This window comes from Pleurodeles waltl, chromosome 10 (genome assembly GCF_031143425.1).
Source record: "Pleurodeles waltl isolate 20211129_DDA chromosome 10, aPleWal1.hap1.20221129, whole genome shotgun sequence".
NCBI lineage: Eukaryota > Metazoa > Chordata > Amphibia > Caudata > Salamandridae > Pleurodeles > Pleurodeles waltl.
This window is the reverse complement of record NC_090449.1, coordinates 713,928,797-713,952,309: the sequence shown is the minus strand read 5'-3', so window position 1 is coordinate 713,952,309 and position 23,513 is coordinate 713,928,797. Positions and strand designations below refer to the sequence as shown.

General features: G+C 45.2%; 1 protein-coding gene across 1 annotated transcript in view; it reads left to right on the top strand.

Annotated features, from left to right (window-relative positions):
* The first annotated feature begins 394 nt into the window (after nt 1-394).
* CREM (cAMP responsive element modulator) overlaps nt 395-23,513 on the top strand; it is an 823,729-nt gene continuing 800,610 nt past the window's right edge. Inside the window, exon 1 of the mRNA XM_069211219.1 lies at nt 395-464. The gene's annotated coding sequence lies outside the window, so the exon portion shown is untranslated. The remainder of the gene's footprint in view (nt 465-23,513) is intronic.

Sequence of the window (23,513 nt, the reverse complement as noted above, 5' to 3'; positions counted from 1 at the left end):
ATGGTCACTTCCGCGCTCTAGTCTGCGTTTGGCAATTTCGCAGCAAAAAAGCCTGCTGGGCTCTCAAAGGTATAAGCATTCTTTCGAGTTCTGCACGTGCTGCGGCAGTTGTCTGTGTCCAACCGACCAACATTCGCATTCCACGCGTCGCTCGAGTTTATTCTTCACTACATACAGCGCTAGCGTTGCCCAAAGGCCAACGCTTCAACTCTTCCCTGGCTAACAAACACCCTCTTTCTACTTTAGGTTCGTGCTGTTTACCAAAAGCGTCATATTCTCACGCCCCTGCTCATAGATGAGCTGAAGAGATCGCGCAGACTCCGCCCCGCCAGCATTTTCTCTCAACGCACCAGATTCGCATCAGAGCTGACGTTCTGGTTACGTGGGCGGCTGTCGCAGCCATCCGCTCCGCCCGTAATCAGTGACGGGGGCAACTACGTAGTGGCGACTACCGCCTAGACTTGGTGAGTCGGAAGAGGAGGAGGGAGGCGGGGCAATTACGGCTACTCTGAGCACATGAAGCAGGCACGCTTGCCCTTCTCAGGCATGTCTCTAACTTTAATTAGAGAGCTTGGCCTATACTCCACTTTTGGGTGTTCGCTTCTTACCAGTTGTTCATTGGCATTCAGTGATCAAAATGGTCAACTTAATTGATATTTAAAAACTGCGTTCTTCGTTACAATTAAGAGCACTGCTGCATCGGCGTAGGAGCCTCAAAAACTCCAAGGGGAAGGGAGTACGGGGGAGGGGCAACCGTGACTTGCCCAACGGTTAAATGTTACCAGTCAACAGATATTGCAAATGGCCTTAGTACTATTGCCTGTATATACCCAAAAACGTATCTCTACACCACAATATTTATTGGCTTTTGAAATAAAACAGAAAAGAAAAAATAGTATCGGGTTTTGAAATAAAACAAAAAACTTTTGAAAAAGGTGATAGTTCGCAGGTTTGTAGCAAAGGGAAAAGGAAATCTAAATTCAGCAAATTGTGGTGTTTTTCAGTTAATTACACCAGTGGTTCCCAACCTTTTGACTTCTGTGGACCCCCCATTTTATCAATACTGGAGCCCGGGGACCCCCACTGAATTATTATTGGAATCCGGGGACCCCCACTAAGTCATTACTGATAGTTGGAACCTAAAAATATTACATTTTCTAAGCAGTCCCGGACCCCCTGAGTAGGCTTCAGGGACCCCCAGGGGTCCCCGGCCCACAGGTTGGGAACCACTGAATTACACCATTTAATCCCCACCCCCTGATATACCTCCATAAAAAAAAATTGTTGTCTAGAGATTTTCATTTTTGATTTGTGTTCTTGGATCATTAGAGAAGTAATTTGGCTTGGGTGGACGTTTGTGGTCTGGGCCTGTTTTGTTTAAGAACTTTTTAATGTAGGTGTTTGTAGGTAAGAATAAAAACAGGGATGGAGACTCCGCTGAGAATTATGACTCTAAAAATTGGGGACCAACATGTTTCTGCCCACACTAAGAGCCAAAAGGTCTGGGGCATTCATCAGGGTCGGGGATCCCTACCGGTGGAGAGCTAAATTATATGCTCATAAGGAAGATATGTGCTCAACGAAAACAGTTCTACCTGCGGAATTCAGGGGGTAAAACCCTGCGGGAAAAGGCGGTTAGCCTCTAGTCTGGGATCTAACGGCGGGGGTTGCCCCTTATAGTCACACTTACTCCAAAGGCAGCAAAGTGTTCGGGCACCTAGATGGTCCGTGTCCCAGCCGCTTGTGTATAAACATATGTAGAAATAAAACAAATAATGTTTTTTATTTCTTTTATGAATACACCTAATGAAAAAAATGTTTTTCACTCCTGTTTTTGACACATATTCATAGTTCACTTTACTTGTTTCAGCAATCGCTTGTGGTGCATTTGCAGAATGTTGAACATTTGAGAAGAGCATATTGACAGGGACATATTCTAGTAGGTCAGGTTTTGCAAGTACATGTACGTGTAAGTTCTGTGGGTAGAGGGTTAGTCATTTTGTAGGTTTTAGCACCCCATCTATATCTTTCCAATTAAATTCACACAGATTTTTCTCTACATATGCATGATCCAAGACATTTACACATCTTCTGATCAAGTTGAATACTCTTTTATTGTGTCCACACACAGAATATGATGACTTTGCAAGGTCAGTTAGCGGGACTGTTCTCTTGAACTCACTGTCCAAAGTTCGTCAAATGTGTGACAGAACTAATTTTCCACACACACCCACAAGGTATTTTTATAGATGTTTGAAGTCACATTCTTCTTCTTCCTTTTAGAAACTTCACAGGTTCAGCAGTTAAAGCTCCAAGCTTTGTTCCAATTTTGCTCATAGTGTCAGTACCCGTAAGAATATGTGCCTTGATAAGAGCCCTGGGCATCTCTGTGTCAAGTTTCTTGTACAGAATATGAAGCAAGATTAATTGTCTTTTCTTGCCTGGTCTATTACGTATCCATAACTCTTACAATCCTTGACTTATAAACATTGCAACAAATCTAAGTAGCACAATAATAACTTCTGTGTCATTTGACAGCACAATGACTCAATTGGAACCATTTCAAATAGCCCACTCAACATGTGGCACAACACGAAGGTCGGCTTCTTCTAATTTGCTGCTCTTGAATAATATCCTACCTTTTTGAGTAAATCTCTGCAGACACCAACTCCTCATTGACATTCATTCCCTTTGCAATAATTTGAAATTCAGTGTTCACTGAAGCATTACCAATGTTTTGGCGAGTTTACATGTCCAAGTTCATCTTAGTCAATCTTGATGACCAAAAGTTATCAAGTTGCACAGGTATAGGTGTCGAATTGTTGATGCAGGCAAGGTCAGTTGTTCCACTTCTAGACATTTGTCTGATTCTCTCACATTCTTTGATAGATAGTTCCAGATAACTGTCAAAGACAATGTGCAGTTCTTGCAAGGTGCACATTAACTTATCTGATATCTGTAGAACAGTTTGAGTGACCTGTAGCCTTGTAGCAAAAGAAATTGGTGAATTAATTAAGGATATTCTGTTGCATGATCTTTTTCCAGCACAAGCACTATTTGATGGAGATGCTGTAATCAAACCAGTGAAGCACAAACTCGTACAAGAGCTAAAAAAAGAAGAAAAAAAAAACTTTCACCTGAAGAATTTCAATTCGAAAAGGTGTTGTCATTGAAAATTCCTGTTGTTTACGAATTTGAATCAATGGAAAACTGGAAACAAAAACAATATTAAAATAAATTACCAATATGGTGGCTAAAACACATCATTATAGAGCAGCAATTTTAGAAAATGGCAGAAGGGTTGGTCTGAAGGGTTACTTCCTGTCTATATACGACTACGTGTCCCCAGAAACCTATGTTTTGACACCAAAATGAAGTATATAGGTCTCAAGGTTCCTGAAATATTACCACATCACTGCAACACATCTGCCCTATTTAAAAAATGTTGTCCAGAAAAAATCGGCCTAGATTAGCAGTGTCTTCCCAAGCTAAATTACGTCTAATGATACAAAACCCCAAATCAAAAATGAAAATCTCTGGACAACAATTTTTTACAGAGATATATCAAGGGGCCAGGACTAATTCCACTAGGGGTGCTATTTAGATACAAACTAAACTTTCTCTAGCGCACCAGTTTCGATGCATTGTTGCTGAACAATTATTTTAAAATCATTCTGCTTCGCCGCCACATGAATTTTCCAAATCTGCATTCTGGTCATAAGTTACTAAAGTTGCGCCTTTGAGTAATTGTAAATTGTTTGTACATATGTTATGTGGCACTACAAAGGAACTACTGGGGTACAGACGTTAGATGGACTCAATGGCATCTAAGAGCTTATTTCATATCTCCCATGTTTATTATTAGGCAACATGAATGCTGTAAAGCAGTAGTTCTTGGCCTTTTGACCCCTGGGGACCCCCTCAACCCCCTTCACTTAATCATTACTGGAATCCTGGGACCCCAACCTAAGGAATTTAAATGATTTAAACTCGAAAACAATTCACAAAAATACAGGATCAAGCATTCATCAAACAAATACACAAACAAGGAAATAAATGCACAAACAAATATAACAAAATAAAAAATCATTTTAATGGGAAGGTTTGAGCTTTTGAGGCCACACATTGCCCAGAATGTATTCTGAATCAATCTGAGGATACCAACTTAATTTTTAGCCTCAAATTTCCTTCACGTTTACAGAACATTTTAAAATTATAAATGTTGCTTAGTTATATGTTCTTCATTTATCTGTTGATATTTAATTTTCTAAGCAGTCGTAGGCCCACTAAGTAGGCCCAGACCACAGGTTAAGAACCGCTGCTGTAAAGAATATAAAGAATACATTAAAAAAAGAGAGATTATAAGTGGATACATTGTGGAGGTCTTTTTGCATTGACAGGACACTTCTGGAATACGTTCACAGTTTTGAAGTCCTTCAATCTTACCTCACCAGGGATGTGCTGCTGGGGAAGCTGACACAATCTGGGATGCAAAAGCACTGGGGAGGCTCTTCTATATGAGGTTTGTTCTACCCTTATAACACACTGTGGAAAAAGCTCACAGTACTGAGATTGTTTAGGTACAAAAAAGGTACTGCTGAGGAAAAGCTCACATACCTGGAGCAACCCAGCTCTGAAAACATTAATGGGGAGCTGAGGCCACCATTCTTCCCTAAAGAACTTAAAAGGCTCTCTACAACTTTCCTCCTTGCTTCTACCAACAGATACTCCCCTCCCCCAGTTGGAAAAACTAACTGGCATGCATTGTAAAACAAATTTGAAGAGCACTGCACAACTATGACACTATTTAATTCATTACAGGCAGTGGGTATAACCACAGCTACAATAATTTATTTTTCCTTAAATGCTACCTTAATTAGATGCCAGAAATGGTCCTTTGATGTATACACCACTTTTGTTCATTCTTTTCTTCCACCTGAGACCCACTGTTATTAAAACAATTTTGCTTTCTAAATATAACTAAATGCCACAATTATTGACATTTGTAAGCACTGTAATAGATGTAATTATTATATAAGTGATTGCACTCCATTAATCGACCTCAGGAAGACGAGACACCGGGTTAGCCTTACCAGGTTTCTAGCTTGTGATTTGATCACACAGATGTCAGGAGCATGTCTATAATTAGCTGATCCATCTTGCTCGCATGAAAAGTAAGGATTTATTTTGAAGGCTTGATAATGATTTTGGTTTGGCAGGTGAGAAGGTTGAGCTTGGCCAGAGGTTATCTCTAAATTTGACAGACAGTAGTTCCGCAGTGTGACGCAGGTAATGTTCCCTGTCTCCATAACCGACTGTACTATGTCTGACAACGCCTAAATCAGGACCCCCGTTTTTTAAATTTGTTTTCTGGTAAGAACAATCCTTTTTTTCTAACAGAGCAACAACTTCAATCACCAAAATGCAAATAAAACAAAAGCATAACTGGCTGAGCTCATCATACCTGGAATGCCACAGCTTGGGTCCCCAAGGATGCTTTGGTTTCCTTGGGTGTGAATTAATACATTTTCTTGTACATCACACACTATGAACCAAATTAAGTGCAGGTATCCTTAATCACACAATTTGACCAAATGAAAGCTGAAATATTAGTGTAGGTATCTTAGCTGCAAAATTGCAACTTAGCTGCTAGATGTTCCGTCCTCCCAACTAGTGGATATAAGCCTCTAACTGCATCCTATTAGCTAACATTTTCTTCAGTTATTTGAAATTAGAATTGTATATATTTATTCAGATTTTGGAAATTGTGACAAAAAGAGTCATAAACGCAACCCAACTAAATAGATATTTGACTGTTATCTACAGAATGTTTAGTCTTCTGTTTTTGCACCGTACAGCTCATGGGAAATGTATGTGTGAATAATGGCCTGAAATACAATAAAGCCTGGGTGTGTCTCCTCTGATCCTGTCACTCCAAAGTCTGTGTGGGGGTGGAATAAACCCCCCTAGATCTTTCCCAGTCAGAACACCCTTGTTTGGAGGTGTCAATTCATTTTGTCTGTTAATTTAAATGTTAAATTGGGTTAGCTAGATGTGAATCTCTGTATGTTACATCCATTTTGTGTGGATGTTTTGCTCTGGATCTTTATGTATCAAATGACAGTATGATGGTGGATCTAATCTGCTTTGAATGTGCCAGTTCAACTATAGATACAAATTAGATATTTGAGAATACTTGACATGTATTCTGTTGGACAGGTTGCAGTGTGTTTAGGTCTGGCCTAACAGCTTTTGTTTTGATTCTGCTCTATGTTAGTTACTCTGGAATATTTGGAATTGGTTGTTAGAAGGGTGGAGCAGTCTTTGATCTTATAACAGGGCTTCGGCTTGGTCACCTTCAACTTGCTTAGTTGGGGCTATTTTCAAAATTTGGATCAATTCATAAACAGAATACATAGAGTAGGGCCGTAGATTAGTCTCTTTCACCCACTAGTTTTATAGCCAGCGTTATTGATGTTTGGACTGCATTACCATTTGATGGTTTGGATGCTGAGCATTGTGAGTAAAGCCATTTTGCTCCATTATACTTGAGATTGATAGGTAAAGTATATGATGCTAGATGCATTGTTATTGAAAGCAATGTGTCTGGTCACACACGCAGCGCGCATGCAAGCAGGATCTATGGTGTTTGACAGGAGAGCAGCATATGAGGTGCACTTTTGCTGAGTGTCAACCCAGCCTGGTGGAGGAGCCGAAGCAAATAACAAGTATTGCAACCTACTTTCCATACACAGCTTTGGCAATTCAGAAACATGATTTTTGATTGGCATGTGTGAAAGAGATGCACAGACTGTTGTGAAATAGCCATCTTTTCAATGGCTCCAGATTGCCCGTAACATGGACAAACAATGCTGGATAGATGGCCAGTAAGGAACACATAAGAGCTGCTTAATTTTTTTACCATCACCTTGACGATAAATTGCAGTGGAGGCTTAATAGAATTTGAAAAGGCACGCACTATACTCTCAGGAAAAGAAAATGTTTTCCAACTCGCATTGCTGGACATGGCATAATGGCTGTATTTCTTAACATAATGTTGATATACATGGCATAATTTTGATGACTCATAGAAAATGCTTGTTCTGGCATAACATTGGTAGTTCTTTAGGTACTAACGATACGTTGGCAGAGTGGTAACTTGCCCTACCCTAATAACTGCACTTGAATGGTTTTAATGGTTGTGGTATTACTTGTCATTTTAATTTGATCTTCGCTTTTGCTGAGGCCTCAGTCTGAAATGATATAACATTCTGCATCCATCCTTCCACTTCTCACCCATTCATCTAGCCATCCATCTATACAGTTATTAATTCAGCTAAAGATACCTGTACCCATCTTTCCAAGCATTTACGCATTGTTCCGTACACAAATTCATTCAGGCAACCACAAACGCGCTACCAATGAGAAGCCATTTCTCTTCGAAAATAACTGGCCTGTTTTCTTTGCTAGTGCTTGTTCTGACTTGGCTCTATAATCTATGCGGTACTCGTTTGCTTTGTGTTCGAGAATATATATATATATATTAACTAGTGTTAAAGTTTGTGCCAATGTTTAGGTTATATCCATAAAGCTATGTCCATATTTTTCATTCAGTTTACCATTTAACCCCTTCGCTGCCAGGCCTTTTCCCCCTCCTGTGCCGAGCCTTTTTTTGGCTATTTGGAGCAGTTCGCGCTTAGGCCCTCATAACTTTTTGTTCACATAAGCTACCCACGCCAAATTTGCGTCCTTTTTTTCCAACATCCTAGGGATTCTAGAGGTACCCAGACTTTGTGGGTTCCCCAGAAGGAGGCCAAGAAATTAGCCAAAAAACAGTGAACATTTCTTTTTTTTCAAAAAAATGGGAAAAATGGGCTGCAGAAGAAGGCTTGTGGTTTTTTCCCTGAAAAGGGCATCAACAAAGGGTTTGTGGTGATAAAATCACCAGCTTCCCAGCTTTCAGGAACAGGCAGACTTGAATCAGAAAACCCAATTTTTCAACACAATTTTGGCATTTTACTGGGACATACCCCATTTTTACGATTTTTTTTGTGCTTTCAGCCTCCTTCCAGTCAGTGACAGAAATGGGCATGAAACCAACGCTGGATCCCAGAAACCGCAACATTTTTGAAAAGTAGACAAAAATCTGAATTCAGCAAGGGGTAATTTGTGTAGATCCTACAAGGGTTTCCTACAGAAAATAACAACTGAAAAAGAAAAATATTGAAATTGAGGTGAAAAAAACATCAATTTTTCTCTACGTTTTACTCTGTAACTTTTTCCAGCAATGTCAGATTTTCGAAAGCAATATACCGTTACGTCTGCTGGACTCTTCTGGTTGCGGGGATATATAGGGCTTATAGGTTCATAAAGAACTCTAGGTACCCAGAGCCAATAAATGACCTGCACCCTGCAGTGGGTTTTCAATCTATGCCGGGTATACAGCAATTCATTTGCTGAAATATAAAGAGTGAAAAATAGCTATCAAGAAAACCTTTGTATTTCCAAAAAGGGCACAAGATAAGGTGTTGAGAAGCAGTGGTTATTTGCACAACTCTGAATTCCGGGGTGCCCATACTAGCATGTGAATTACAGGGCATTTCTCAAATAGATGTCTTTTTTACACACTGTCTTCCATTTGGAAGGAAAAAATATTAGAGAAAGACAAGGGGCAATAACACTTGTTTTGCTATTCTATGTTCCCCCAAGTCTCCCGATAAAAATGATACCTCACTTGTGTGGGTAGGCCTAGCGCCCGCGACAGGATATGCCCCAAAACACAACGTGGACACATCACAGAAAACAGAGCTGTTTTTAGCAAAGTGCCTACCTGTAGATTTTGACCTCTAGCTCAGCCGGCACCTAGGGAAACCTACCAAACCTGTGCATTTCTGAAAACTAGAGACCTAGGGGAATCCAAGATGGGGTGACTTGTGTGGCTCGGACCAGGTTCTGTTACCCAGAATCCTTTGCAAATCTCAAAATTTGGCTAAAAAACACATGTTCCTCACATTTCTGTGGCAGAAAGTTCTGGAATCTGAGAGGAGCCACAAATTTCCTTCCACCCAGCGTTCCCCCACGTCTCCCGATAAAAATGATACCTCACTTGTGTGGGTAGGCCTAGCGCCGCGACAGAAAACGCCCCAAAGCGCAACGTGGACACATCCAACTTTGTGAAGGAAAACAGAGGTGTTTTTTGCAAAGTGCCTAGCTGTAGATTTTGGCTTGTAGCTCAGCCGCCACCTAGGGAAACCTACCAAACCTGTGCATTTCTGAAAACTAGAGACCTAGGGGAATCCAAGATGGGGTGACTTGTGTGGCTCGGACCAGGTTCTGTTACCCAGAATTCTTTGCAAACCTCAAAATTTGGCTAAAAAAACACATGTTCCTCACATTTCTGTGGCAGAAAGTTCTGGAATCTGAGAGGAGCCACGAATTTCCTTCCACCCAGCGTTCCCCCACGTCTCCCGATAAAAATGATACCTCACTTGTGTGCGTAGGCCTAGCGCCCGTGACTGGAAATGCCCCAAAGCGCAACGTGGACACAGCCAAATTTTTGAAGGAAAACAGAGGTGTTTTTTGCAAAGTGCCTACCTGTAGATTTTGGCCTGTAGCTCAGCCGCCACCTAGGGAAACCTACCAAACCTGTGCATTTCTGAAAACTAGAGACCTAGGGGAATCCAAGATGGGGTGACTTGTGTGGCTCGGACCAGGTTCTGTTACCCAGAATCCTTTGCAAATCTCAAAATTTGGCTAAAAAACACATGTTCCTCACATTTCTGTGGCAGAAAGTTCTGGAATCTGAGAGGAGCCACAAATTTCCTTCCACCCAGCGTTCCCCCACGTCTCCCGATAAAAATGATACCTCACTTGTGTGGGTAGGCCTAGCGCCCGCGACAGAAAACGCCCCAAAGCGCAACGTGGACACATCCAACTTTGTGAAGGAAAACAGAGGTGTTTTTTGCAAAGTGCCTAGCTGTAGATTTTGGCTTGTAGCTCAGCCGCCACCTAGGGAAACCTACCAAACCTGTGCATTTCTGAAAACTAGAGACCTAGGGGAATCCAAGATGGGGTGACTTGTGTGGCTCGGACCAGGTTCTGTTACCCAGAATTCTTTGCAAACCTCAAAATTTGGCTAAAAAAACACATGTTCCTCACATTTCTGTGGCAGAAAGTTCTGGAATCTGAGAGGAGCCACGAATTTCCTTCCACCCAGCGTTCCCCCACGTCTCCCGATAAAAATGATACCTCACTTGTGTGCGTAGGCCTAGCGCCCGTGACTGGAAATGCCCCAAAGCGCAACGTGGACACAGCCAAATTTTTGAAGGAAAACAGAGGTGTTTTTTGCAAAGTGCCTACCTGTAGATTTTGGCCTGTAGCTCAGCCGCCACCTAGGGAAACCTACCAAACCTGTGCATTTCTGAAAACTAGAGACCTAGGGGAATCCAAGATGGGGTGACTTGTGTGGCTCGGACCAGGTTCTGTTACCCAGAATCCTTTGCAAACCTCAAAATTTGGCTAAAAAAACACATGTTCCTCATATTTCTGTGGCAGAAAGTTCTGGAATCTGAGAGGAGCCCCAAATTTCCTTCCACCCAGCGTTCCCCCACGTCTCCCGATAAAAATGATACCTCACTTGTGTGGGTAGGCCTAGCGCCCGCGACAGAAAACGCCCCAAAGCGCAACGTGGACACATCCAAATTTGTGAAGGAAAACAGAGGTGTTTTTTGCAAAGTGCCTACCTGTAGATTTTGGCTTGTAGCTCAGCCGCCACCTAGGGAAACCTACCAAACCTGTGCATTTCTGAAAACTAGAGACCTAGGGGAATCCAAGATGGGGTGACTTGTGTGGCTCGGACCAGGTTCTGTTACCCAGAATCCTTTGCAAACCTCAAAATTTGGCTAAAAAAACACATGTTCCTCATATTTCTGTGGCAGAAAGTTCTGGAATCTGAGAGGAGCCCCAAATTTCCTTCCACCCAGCGTTCCCCCACGTCTCCCGATAAAAATGATACCTCACTTGTGTGGGTAGGCCTAGCGCCCGCAACAGAAAACGCCCCAAAGCGCAACGTGGACACATCCAAATTTGTGAAGGAAAACAGAGGTGTGTTTTGCAAAGTGCCTACCTGTAGATTTTGGCCTGTAGCTCAGCCGCCACCTAGGGAAACCTACCAAACCTGTGCATTTCTGAAAACTAGAGACCTAGGGGAATCCAAGATGGGGTGACTTGTGTGGCTCGGACCAGGTTCTGTTACCCAGAATCCTTTGCAAATCTCAAAATTTGGCTAAAAAAACACATGTTCCTCACATTTCTGTGGCAGAAAGTTCTGGAATCTGAGAGGAGCCACACATTTCCTTCCACCCAGCGTTCCCCCACGTCTCCCGATAAAAATGATACCTCACTTGTGTGGGTAGGCCTAGCGCCCGCGACAGAAAACGCCCCAAAGCGCAACGTGGACACATCCAAATTTGTGAAGGAAAACAGAGGTGCTTTTTGCAAAGTGCCTACCTGTAGATTTTGGCTTGTAGCTCAGCCGCCACCTAGGGAAACCTACCAAACCTGTGCATTTCTGAAAACTAGAGACCTAGGGGAATCCAAGATGGGGTGACTTGTGTGGCTCGGACCAGGTTCTGTTACCCAGAATCCTTTGCAAACCTCAAAATTTGGCTAAAAAAACACGTTCCTCACATTTCTGTGGCAGAAAGTTCTGGAATCTGAGAGGAGCCACGAATTTCCTTCCACCCAGCGTTCCCCCACGTCTCCCGATAAAAATGATACCTCACTTGTGTGCGTAGGCCTAGCGCCCGTGACAGGAAATGCCCCAAAGCGCAACGTGGACACAGCCAAATTTTTGAAGGAAAACAGAGGTGTTTTTTGCAAAGTGCCTACCTGTAGATTTTGGCCTGTAGCTCAGCCGCCACCTAGGGAAACCTACCAAACCTGTGCATTTCTGAAAACTAGAGACCTGGGGGAATCGAAGATGGGGTGACTTGTGTGGCTCGGACCAGGTTCTGTTACCCAGAATCCTTTGCAAACCTCAAAATTTGGATTAAAAAAAAAAAATGTTCCTAACATTTCTGTGGCAGAAAGTTCTGGAATCTGAGAGGAGCCACAAATTTCCTTCCACCCAGCGTTCCCCCACGTCTCCCGATAAAAATGATACCTCACTTGTGTGGGTAGGCCTAGCGCCCGCGACAGGAAACTCCCCAAAGCGCAACATGGACACATCCAAATTTGTGAAGGAAAACAGAGGCGTTTTTTGCAAAGAGCCTACCTGTAGATTTTGGCCTGTAGCTCAGCCGCCGCCTAGGGAAACCTACCAAACCTGTGCATTTCTGAAAACTAGAGACCTAGGGGAATCCAAGATGGGGTGACTTGTGTGGCTCGGACCAGGTTCTGTTACCCAGAATCCTTTGCAAACCTCAAAATTTGGCTAAAAAAACACGTTCCTCACATTTCTGTGGCAGAAAGTTCTGGAATCTGAGAGGAGCCACGAATTTCCTTCCACCCAGCGTTCCCCCACGTCTCCCGATAAAAATGATACCTCACTTGTGTGCGTAGGCCTAGCGCCCGTGACAGGAAATGCCCCAAAGCGCAACGTGGACACAGCCAAATTTTTGAAGGAAAACAGAGGTGTTTTTTGCAAAGTGCCTACCTGTAGATTTTGGCCTGTAGCTCAGCCGCCACCTAGGGAAACCTACCAAACCTGTGCATTTCTGAAAACTAGAGACCTGGGGGAATCGAAGATGGGGTGACTTGTGTGGCTCGGACCAGGTTCTGTTACCCAGAATCCTTTGCAAACCTCAAAATTTGGATAAAAAAAAAAAAATGTTCCTAACATTTCTGTGGCAGAAAGTTCTGGAATCTGAGAGGAGCCACAAATTTCCTTCCACCCAGCGTTCCCCCACGTCTCCCGATAAAAATGATACCTCACTTGTGTGGGTAGGCCTAGCGCCCGCGACAGGAAACTCCCCAAAGCGCAACATGGACACATCCAAATTTGTGAAGGAAAACAGAGGCGTTTTTTGCAAAGAGCCTACCTGTAGATTTTGGCCTGTAGCTCAGCCGCCGCCTAGGGAAACCTACCAAACCTGTGCATTTCTGAAAACTAGAGACCTAGGGGAATCCAAGATGGGGTGACTTGTGTGGCTCGGACCAGGTTCTGTTACCCAGAATCCTTTGCAAACCTCAAAATTTGGCTAAAAAAACACATGTTCCTCATATTTCTGTGGCAGAAAGTTCTGGAATCTGAGAGGAGCCCCAAATTTCCTTCCACCCAGCGTTCCCCGACGTCTCCCGATAAAAATGATACCTCACTTGTGTGGGTAGGCCTAGCGCCCGCGACAGAAAACGCCCCAAAGCGCAACGTGGACACATCCAAATTTGTGAAGGAAAACAGAGGTGTTTTTTGCAAAGTGCCTACCTGTAGATTTTGGCTTGTAGCTCAGCCGCCACCTAGGGAAACCTACCAAACCTGTGCATTTCTGAAAACTAGAGACCTAGGGGAATCCAAGATGGGGTGACTTGTGTGGCTCGGACCAGGTTCTGTTACCCAGAATCCTTTGCAAACCTCAAAATTTGGCTAAAAAAACACATGTTCCTCATATTTCTGTGGCAGAAAGTTCTGGAATCTGAGAGGAGCCACAAATTTCCTTCCACCCAGCGTTCCCCCACGTCTCCCGATAAAAATGATACCTCACTTGTGTGGGTAGGCCTAGCGCCCGCAACAGAAAACGCCCCAAAGCGCAACGTGGACACATCCAAATTTGTGATGGAAAACAGAGGTGTGTTTTGCAAAGTGCCTACCTGTAGATTTTGGCCTGTAGCTCAGCCGCCACCTAGGGAAACCTACCAAACCTGTGCATTTCTGAAAACTAGAGACCTAGGGGAATCCAAGATGGGGTGACTTGTGTGGCTCGGACCAGGTTCTGTTACCCAGAATCCTTTGCAAATCTCAAAATTTGGCAAAAAAAACACATGTTCCTCACATTTCTGTGGCAGAAAGTTCTGGAATCTGAGAGGAGCCACACATTTCCTTCCACCCAGCGTTCCCCCACGTCTCCCGATAAAAATGATACCTCACTTGTTTGGGTAGGCCTAGCGCCCGCGACAGAAAACGCCCCAAAGCGCAACGTGGACACATCCAAATTTGTGAAGGAAAACAGAGGTGTTTTTTGCAAAGTGCCTACCTGTAGATTTTAGCTTGTAGCCCAGCCGCCACCTAGGGAAACCTACCAAACCTGTGCATTTCTGAAAACTTGAGACCTAGGGGAATCCAAGATGGGGTGACTTGTGTGGCTCGGACCAGGTTCTGTTACCCAGAATCCTTTGCAAACCTCAAAATTTGGCTAAAAAAACACATGTTCCTCACATTTCTGTGGCAGAAAGTTCTGGAATCTGAGAGGAGCCACAAATTTCCTTCCACCCAGCGTTCCCCCACGTCTCCCGATAAAAATGATACCTCACTTGTGTGGGTAGGCCTAGCGCCCGCGACAGAAAACGCCCCAAAGCGCAACGTGGACACATCCAAATTTGTGAAGGAAAACAGAGGTGTTTTTTGCAAAGTGCCTACCTGTAGGTTTTGGCTTGTAGCTCAGCCGCCACCTAGGGAAACCTACCAAACCTGTGCATTTCTGAAAACTAGAGACCTAGGGGAATCCAAGATGGGGTGACTTGTGTGGCTCGGACCAGGTTCTGTTACCCAGAATCCTTTGCAAACCTCAAAATTTGGCAAAAAAAACACATGTTCCTCACATTTCTGTGGCAGAAAGTTCTGGAATCTGAGAGGAGCCACGAATTTCCTTCCACCCAGCGTTCCCCCACGTCTCCCAATAAAAATGATACCTCACTTGTTTGGGTAGGCCTAGCGCCCGCGACAGAAAACGCCCCAAAGCGCAACGTGGACACATCCAAATTTGTGCAGGAAAACAGAGGTGTTTTTTGCAAAGTGCCTACCTGTAGATTTTAGCTTGTAGCCCAGCCGCCACCTAGGGAAACCTACCAAACCTGTGCATTTCTGAAAACTTGAGACCTAGGGGAATCCAAGATGGGGTGACTTGTGTGGCTCGGACCAGGTTCTGTTACCCAGAATCCTTTGCAAACCTCAAAATTTGGCTAAAAAAACACATGTTCCTCACATTTCTGTGGCAGAAAGTTCTGGAATCTGAGAGGAGCCACAAATTTCCTTCCACCCAGCGTTCCCCCACGTCTCCCGATAAAAATGATACCTCACTTGTGTGGGTAGGCCTAGCGCCCGCGACAGAAAACGCCCCAAAGCGCAACGTGGACACATCCAAATTTGTGAAGGAAAACAGAGGTGTTTTTTGCAAAGTGCCTACCTGTAGGTTTTGGCTTGTAGCTCAGCCGCCACCTAGGGAAACCTACCAAACCTGTGCATTTCTGAAAACTAGAGACCTAGGGGAATCCAAGATGGGGTGACTTGTGTGGCTCGGACCAGGTTCTGTTACCCAGAATCCTTTGCAAACCTCAAAATTTGGCAAAAAAAACACATGTTCCTCACATTTCTGTGGCAGAAAGTTCTGGAATCTGAGAGGAGCCACTAATTTCCTTCCACTCAGCGTTCCCCCACGTCTCCCGATAAAAATGATACCTCACTTGTGTGCGTAGGCCTAGCGCCCGTGACAGGAAATGCCCCAAAGCGCAACGTGGACACAGCCAAATTTTTGAAGGAAAACAGAGGTGTTTTTTGCAAAGTGCCTACCTGTAGATTTTGGCCTGTAGCTCAGCCGCCACCTAGGGAAACCTACCAAACCTGTGCATTTCTGAAAACTAGAGACCTAGGGGAATCCAAGATGGGGTGACTTGTGTGGCTCGGACCAGGTTCTGTTACCCAGAATCCTTTGCAAACCTCAAAATTTGGCTAAAAAAACACATGTTCCTAACATTTCTGTGGCAGAAAGTTCTGGAATCTGAGAGGAGCCACAAATTTCCTTCCACCCAGCGTTCCCCCACGTCTCCCGATAAAAATGATACCTCACTTGTGTGGGTAGGCCTAGCGCCCGCGACAGAAAACGCCCCAAAGCGCAACGTGGACACATCCAAATTTGTGAAGGAAAACAGAGGTGTTTTTTGCAAAGTGCCTACCTGTAGATTTTGGCCTGTAGCTCACCCGCCACCAAGGGAATCCTACCAAACCTATGCATTTCTGAAAACTATAGACCTAGGGGAATCCAAGATGGGGTGACTTGTGTGGCTCGGACCAGGTTCTGTTACCCAGAATCCTTTGCAAACCTCAAAATTTGGCTAAAAAAAACACTTGTTCCTAACATTTCTGTGGCAGAAAGTTCTGGAATCTGAGAGGAGCCACAAATTTCCTTCCACCCAGCGTTCCCCCATGTCTCCCGATAAAAATGATACCTCACTTGTGTGGGTAGGCCTAGCGCCCGCGACAGAAAACGCCCCAAAGCGCAACGTGGACACATCCAAATTTGTGAAGGAAAACAGAGGTGTTTTTTGCAAAGTGCCTACCTGTAGATTTTGGCTTGTAGCTCAGCCGCCACCTAGGGAAACCTACCAAACCTGTGCATTTCTAAAAACTAGAGACCTAGGGGAATCCAAGATGGGGTGACTTGTGTGGCTCGGACCAGGTTCTGTTACCCAGAATCCTTTGCAAACCTCAAAATTTGGCTAAAAAAACACATGTTCCTCAAATTTCTGTGGCAGAAAGTTCTGGAATCTGAGAGGAGCCACGAATTTCCTTCCACCCAGCGTTCCCCCACGTCTCCCGATAAAAATGATACCTCACTTGTGTGCGTAGGCCTAGTGCCCGTGACAGGAAATGCCCCAAAGCGCAAAGTGGACACAGCCAAATTTTTGAAGGAAAACAGAGGTGTTTTTTGCAAAGTGCCTACCTGTAAATTTTGGCCTGTAGCTCAGCCGCCACCTAGGGAAACCTACCAAACCTGTGCATTTCTGAAAACTAGAGACCTAGGGGAATCCAAGATGGGGTGACTTGTGTGGCTCGGACCAGGTTCTGTTACCCAGAATCCTTTGCAAACCTCAAAATTTGGATTAAAAAAAAACATGTTCCTAACATTTCTGTGGCAGAAAGTTCTGGAATCTGAGAGGAGCCACAAATTTCCTTCCACCCAGCGTTACCCCACGTCTCCCGATAAAAATGATACCTCACTTGTGTGGGTAGGCCTAGCGCCCGCGACAGGAAACGCCCCAAAGCGCAACGTGGACACATCCAAATTTGTGAAGGAAAACAGAGGTGTTTTTTGCAAAGTGCCTACCTGTAGATTTTGGCCTGTAGCTCAGCCGCCACCTAGGGAAACCTACAAAACCTGTGCATTTCTAAAAACTAGAGACCTAGGGGAATCCAAGATGGGGTGACTTGTGTGGCTCGGACCAGGTTCTGTTACCCAGAATCCTTTGCAAATCTCAAAATTTGGCAAAAAAAACACATGTTCCTCACATTTCTGTGGCAGAAAGTTCTGGAATCTGAGAGGAGCCACGAATTTCCTTCCACCCAGCGTTCCCCCACGTCTCCCAATAAAAATGATACCTCACTTGTGTGCGTAGGCCTAGCGCCCGTGACAGGAAATGCCCCAAAGCGCAACGTGGACACAGCCAAATTTTTGAAGGAAAACAGAGGTGTTTTTTGCAAAGTGCCTACCTGTAGATTTTGGCCTGTAGCTCAGCCGCCACCTAGGGAAACCTACCAAACCTGTGCATTTCTGAAAACTAGAGACCTAGGGGAATCCAAGATGGGGTGACTTGCGGGGCTCTGACCAGGTTTTGTTACCCAGAATCCTTTGCAAACCTCAAATTCTGTCTAAAAAAACACATTTTCCACACATTTCTGTGACAGAAAGTTCTGGAATCTGAGTGGAGCCACAAATTTCCTTCCACCCAGCGTTCCCCCAAGTCTCCCGATAAAAATGATACCTCACTTGTGTGGGTGGGCCAGGTGCCTGCAACAGAATAAGGCCCAAAACTTGTAGAGATAGAGGGGATAGCACAGCAAGTTTATAAGGACATATTCTTTTATACATCTTTAGACTGACTCTGCTTTGGAGACCCACATAAGTGAGGTGTCATTTTACTTGGGAGACTGCGGGGAACACTGGGGAGTAGGAATTTTGTGCTGGAGTGGTGATCCTACGAAGAAAAGTAAAGAAAATATGCTTTTTTAAGCACATTATGAGGTTTACAGAGGAGTCTGGGTAAGAAAATGTTGGGGGATCCACGCAAGCCACACCTCCCTGGACTCCTTGGGGTGTCTAGTTTTAAAAAATGTCTGGGTTTGGTAGGTTTCCCTAGATGAAGGCCGCAAACAGGACCAAAAACATAGGTGCCCTCTCACCCCCAAACACAGGTAGTTTTGTAATATATCGTTTTGATGTGCCCACATACGTCCGTGATGTGCCAAACACAAACTTTTTGAAAAGAAACACACTTAGGTTATGTGAAAAAGACCCCTCACCCACCAACCAAGTTGGTGGCATGCTTCATCATCGGGGTCCCACCTGAGGCACCTAGCGTGTCACAGGTGTGCTGCGACGCCTGATTACAGCAGAGCAGGTTTTGTCATTTTTACCACACATACTGGTTGGATTTGGCACAAGGGTGAGTGATGGTTCAGTGGATCAAATTTTACTAACAAGAGCTTTCACAAAAATGAAATGCACAGTTAGTAACTGAAAGGCAAAAAACTGAACCAATGACTCACAGCTCGTGAGCTGTAAAGCCGCGACAAGGCACCAACCGCTTTACAGTCCATTCACACAACTTTCATACATGACACACACAAGGCCATTCACACCGCCAGCCACGGGCCCAGCACATTACAACACTCACATCGACAGACAGCGCCACTCAAGGGCCCATCACTTACATACGCCCACATGCCTGATACAACAATCACACCAGCTGATGGGAGTGTGTGGACTGGTGTTTGGCTGGCAGTGTGTTGCAGTAGCCAACAGCAAGTCAATATGTACACTCTCAGCCAAGCCCCACTCCACACACAATGGCATCATTTTTTTTTTTTTTTTTTAATAGAGGAACCCCTAACTAAGTAGAAAGAATTACAAAACTACAAACACAAAAGCTCTAACTAAGAACATGACAGAAATGCTAACCATGAAACTAAACACATGAAAATACAAAACAGACATGAGTTTACACTCATGGTTGTTCCCAGAAATTCTTCTGGGTGTGGTAATTCTTAAAACAACCACCCACACACAGCCCAGTCTTTGAAGGACAATCTGGGCAGTACATTCGAGTCTCCCTCCGGATACCTCTTCGAAAACACACTCTACATTTCTTAGCTGGAAAGTCTTTTTTGGGTGTGGGAGGAATGTGCTCAGCGAAGTGGCGATCTTTCAATCTAGCCACATCCTCCACCACTGCTTCTCTAGGAACTCTGGCCTGTTCCACCACAATAAGGCTCTCTATCACTGACTCCTGAAATTTCACAAATGTCATCTTTGATTCTGGAGACCTATCCCTAAACACAATAAAAGCATTGAATGTTGCTAAGTTGAAGAGGTGAAGTGCTAACTTCTTATACCAAACATAAGACTTACGAATAGCAGTATAAGGTTCCAACCTCTGGTCAACTCTATCTACACCTCCCATGTGCTTATTATAATCTAAAATGCACACAGGTTTGCGCACTTCAGCAACCTGGCCCCAAACAGTCACAGGGGAAGTACTCTCATCATGGATGGTACTTAGCATGTAGACATCCCTCTTGTCTGAAAATTTCAAAGCTAGCATCTCCTCGTTCCGCAAGGCACAGCACTGTCCTCTCTCAAGTTTTTTACAGACAAGCTCCCTTGGATAGCCTTTCCGGTTAGAACGGATTGTGCCACAAGCAACTGTGTCCACTCTAAACAATTCCTTGAACAATTGCACACCAGTGTAGAAGTTATCTACATACAAATGGTGACCTTTGTTGAACAGTCATCTACCAAGATCCCACACAATTTTCTCAGTAACTCCAAAAGTGGGAGGACAACCAGGGGGGTCAATATTGGAATCCCTACCAGTGTACACACGGAAACTATACACATATCCTGTCCTACTTTCAGACAGCATATACAATTTAATTCCATATCGTGCACTTTTGCTAGGAATGTACTGCCTAAAAACCAAACGACCCTTGAAGAGGACCAAAGACTCGTCCACACTTAACTGTTTGCCTGGAACATAGACCTCCGAAAACCGATCTACAAAATGATCAAGGACAGGCCTAATCTTAAAAAGACGGTCAGAATCTGGGTGATCTCGTGGCAAGGCTAATGCATTGTCAACAAAATGCAGCATCCTACGAAGAAGCAAATACTGATTACGACTCATGGTTGCTGGAAATATAGCTGTTGCCATCAAGGGACTAGTAGACCAATACGAAGCCAGTGACGGCTTCCTTATCAACCCCATCAAAAAAGTCAAACCAAAAAACTTTTTTAACTCCTCCAAATTTGTGGGAATCCACTGGGCAGCTCTAGAGTGTGGCCTAAGTCTAGCAGCGTTGTCCCTAAAATGCTGCTCCACATACAAATTAGTCTGCTCAACAATCTCTTCCAAAAACATATCATCCATGAATAACTCAAAGAAATTGATAGGCATAAAGTTCTCTGTATTGGCGTTACACCCCGGGAGACCAGTAAAGGCAGGCAACTCTGGCTGCTCCATGTTTGGGGCAACCCAGACATCAGGTCTTATAACGGGAAACCTTTCAGCCCCAGGTTGCTGCACTATTGGCACATCAATGTCCTCCTCTAAAACAGGCCCTTCATCTGCACTGAGTGTGGCTTCATCATCAGAAGATTCCCCTCCAACAGAAACATCACTGCCAGAATCTCTGACTTCCTCCTCTGCCTCAGATGCAGAGTCCGTCTCATAGTCATGATCAGACTGTGACTCAAAAAGCATACCAACCACCTGCTGAGCGGTCATCCTGCGGCTAGCCATGATCTCTCCTGCTAAAATTAACTGGACAAATTCACCACCAACAACCAGCACTGTGTAAGACAAGTAACAAAGTGTAGCTTTGTTAGTAAGAGTTATAAACTCAAAAACTATACTGCTCACTTGCCTGAAAAAGCTTGATTCACCAGCAACTACACAGCAATCACCAATGATATCCCACTAAAAATAAATAAAGAAAGGCAAATTAGAAATGAGACAAAACAAATATCATTGTGCACAAACCTAAGGACAATTTCACACACAATCCTGCATTTAGTACACCCCCTACAAACATGTCATTCATGCATTGCAACAATACTCCTTTGGAGTAAATTGTTTTTACTTACCTAAAACATGCAACTGTGCAAACTGCAGGTCAACCACCGCCAAAACCTCAAGGAGCCACAGCAAATAAAGCAAAAGCTTTGAACTAGAACAAAAAGGAGGAAAACATTTTTTATCACAAATGCAAAGACTTCTTCAGTTGACAAACACCCCACCATCAAACATTTAGAAATTGGTGCCTAAGTGGATTCTGCCATAGGGGCAGATGGGCCTACTAAAAAAATAGGCCTGTCTGCCCCAAGGAAGCCAGAAAATACCTTTAGTAGTGTGTCCCCATGGAGAGCGACCCTTGCCAAAGGGGACAGCCCTCAAACAAACAAAAAAACAAACACACACAGCACTATCCCTGGTGCCTAAGTGGCTTCTGCCCCCCTTGGGGGCAGATCAGCCTAAAAATAATAGGCTGATCTGTCTCCAAGGGGTGCCCCCCCCATCCACTAACACACACACACACACACACACACACACACACACTATCCCTGGTGTCTAAGTGGCTTCTGCCCCCCTTGGGGGCAGGTGGGCCTAACAAAATAGGTCCATCTGCCCCCAGGGGGTGTAGAAATGGCCAACAGGTCAATGCCTCCCTTGGGGGGGCGCCCCGTGACCAAGGGGACGCCCCCCCACAAAAATAAATAAAAAAAATCCCTGGCGTTCTAGTGGTTTCTGCCCCCCTTGGGGGCAGACCAGCCTAAAAATAAGGCTGATCTGTCTCCAAGGGGTGCAGAAATGGCCTGGGTACATGTGCCCCCAAAGTGGGGGGCGACCCTTGCCCAAGGTCCCCCCCCATCCACTAACACACACACACACTATCCCTGGTGTCTAAGTGGCTTCTGCCCCCCTTGGGGGCAGGTGGGCCTAAGAAAATAGGCCCATCTGCCCCCAGGGGGTGTAGAAATGGGCAACAGGTCAATGCCCCCCTTGGGGGGGCGCCCCGTGACCAAGGGGACGCCCCCCCACAAAAAAAAACAAATAAAAAAAAAACCCTGGCGTTCTAGTGGTTTCTGCCCCCCCTGGGGGCAGACCAGCCTAAAAATAATAGGCTGATCTGCCCTCAAGGGGGGGCAGAAATGGCCCTAAAAGACATGCCCCCCAAAGGGGAGCGACCCTTGCCCAAGGGGGCGCCCCCCCATCCACTACACACACAATCCCTGGTGCCTAAGTGGCTTCTGCCCCCCTTGGGGGCAGATGGACCTAAAAAAAATAGGCGATTTGCCCCCAAGGGGGGCAGGAAAGGCCAACAGTTCTCTGCCCCCTTGGGTGGGGCGCCCCTTGCCCAAGGGGGCACCCCCCCCACACATAAATACACATAAAAATAAAAAACCCTGGTGATCTAGTGTTTTCTGCCCCCCTTGGGGGCAGATCTGGCTAAAAAGTAGCCAATCTGCCCTCAAGGGGGGCAGAAATGGTCCTAAAAGACATGCCCCCCAAAGGGGAGCGACCCTTGCCCAAGGGGGCACCCCCCCATCCACTACACACACAATCCCTGGTGCCTAAGTGGCTTCTGCCCCCTTTGGGGGCAGATGGACCTAAAAGAAATAGGCCGATCTGCCCCCCTTGGCCAACAGTTCTCTGCCCCCTAGGGGGGGGGCGCCCCTTGCCCAAGGGGGCACCCCCCCACACATAAATGCACATAACAATATAAATCCCTGGTGATCTAGTGTTTTCTGCCCCCCTTGGGGGCAGATCTGGCAAAAAGGTAGCCAGATCTGCCCCCAAGGGGGGCAGAAATGGCCTAAGTAATTGCCACCTAAAGGGGAGCGACCCTTGCCCAAGAGGCCGCTCCCCGCAAGCCAGAAACAGAAAGTACAACAAAAAAACCAAATCCCTGGTGTCTAGTGGGCATTCCTGCTGCCCGATCGCAATGCGATCGGGCAGCAGGAATGCTCAAAGAGACACCGGGAAAAGGAAAAGCCTTTCCTTTTCCCCTGTGCCTCTTTAGCCCCACCCCCCCCCACCCACCGGGAAGAGGAACTCACCTCTTCACTCGTCACCGCACAGGAAGCAAATGGCTTCCTGTGCGGCGAGAATCCCATAATGAAGTCAGCGCGCGATCGCGCGCTGACGTCATTATGGGGGGGTCGGGGGTGGAAGGGGAAGGGCTTCCCCTTCCATCCCTGACTTTGGGGGGTGGGGGGGAAGCACACAGAGGGAGCGAGAGCGCTCCCTCTGGGCTGTGTGCCGAGGACGTAGTGGTTACGTCCTCGGCACAGCAGCACTGTGCCGGC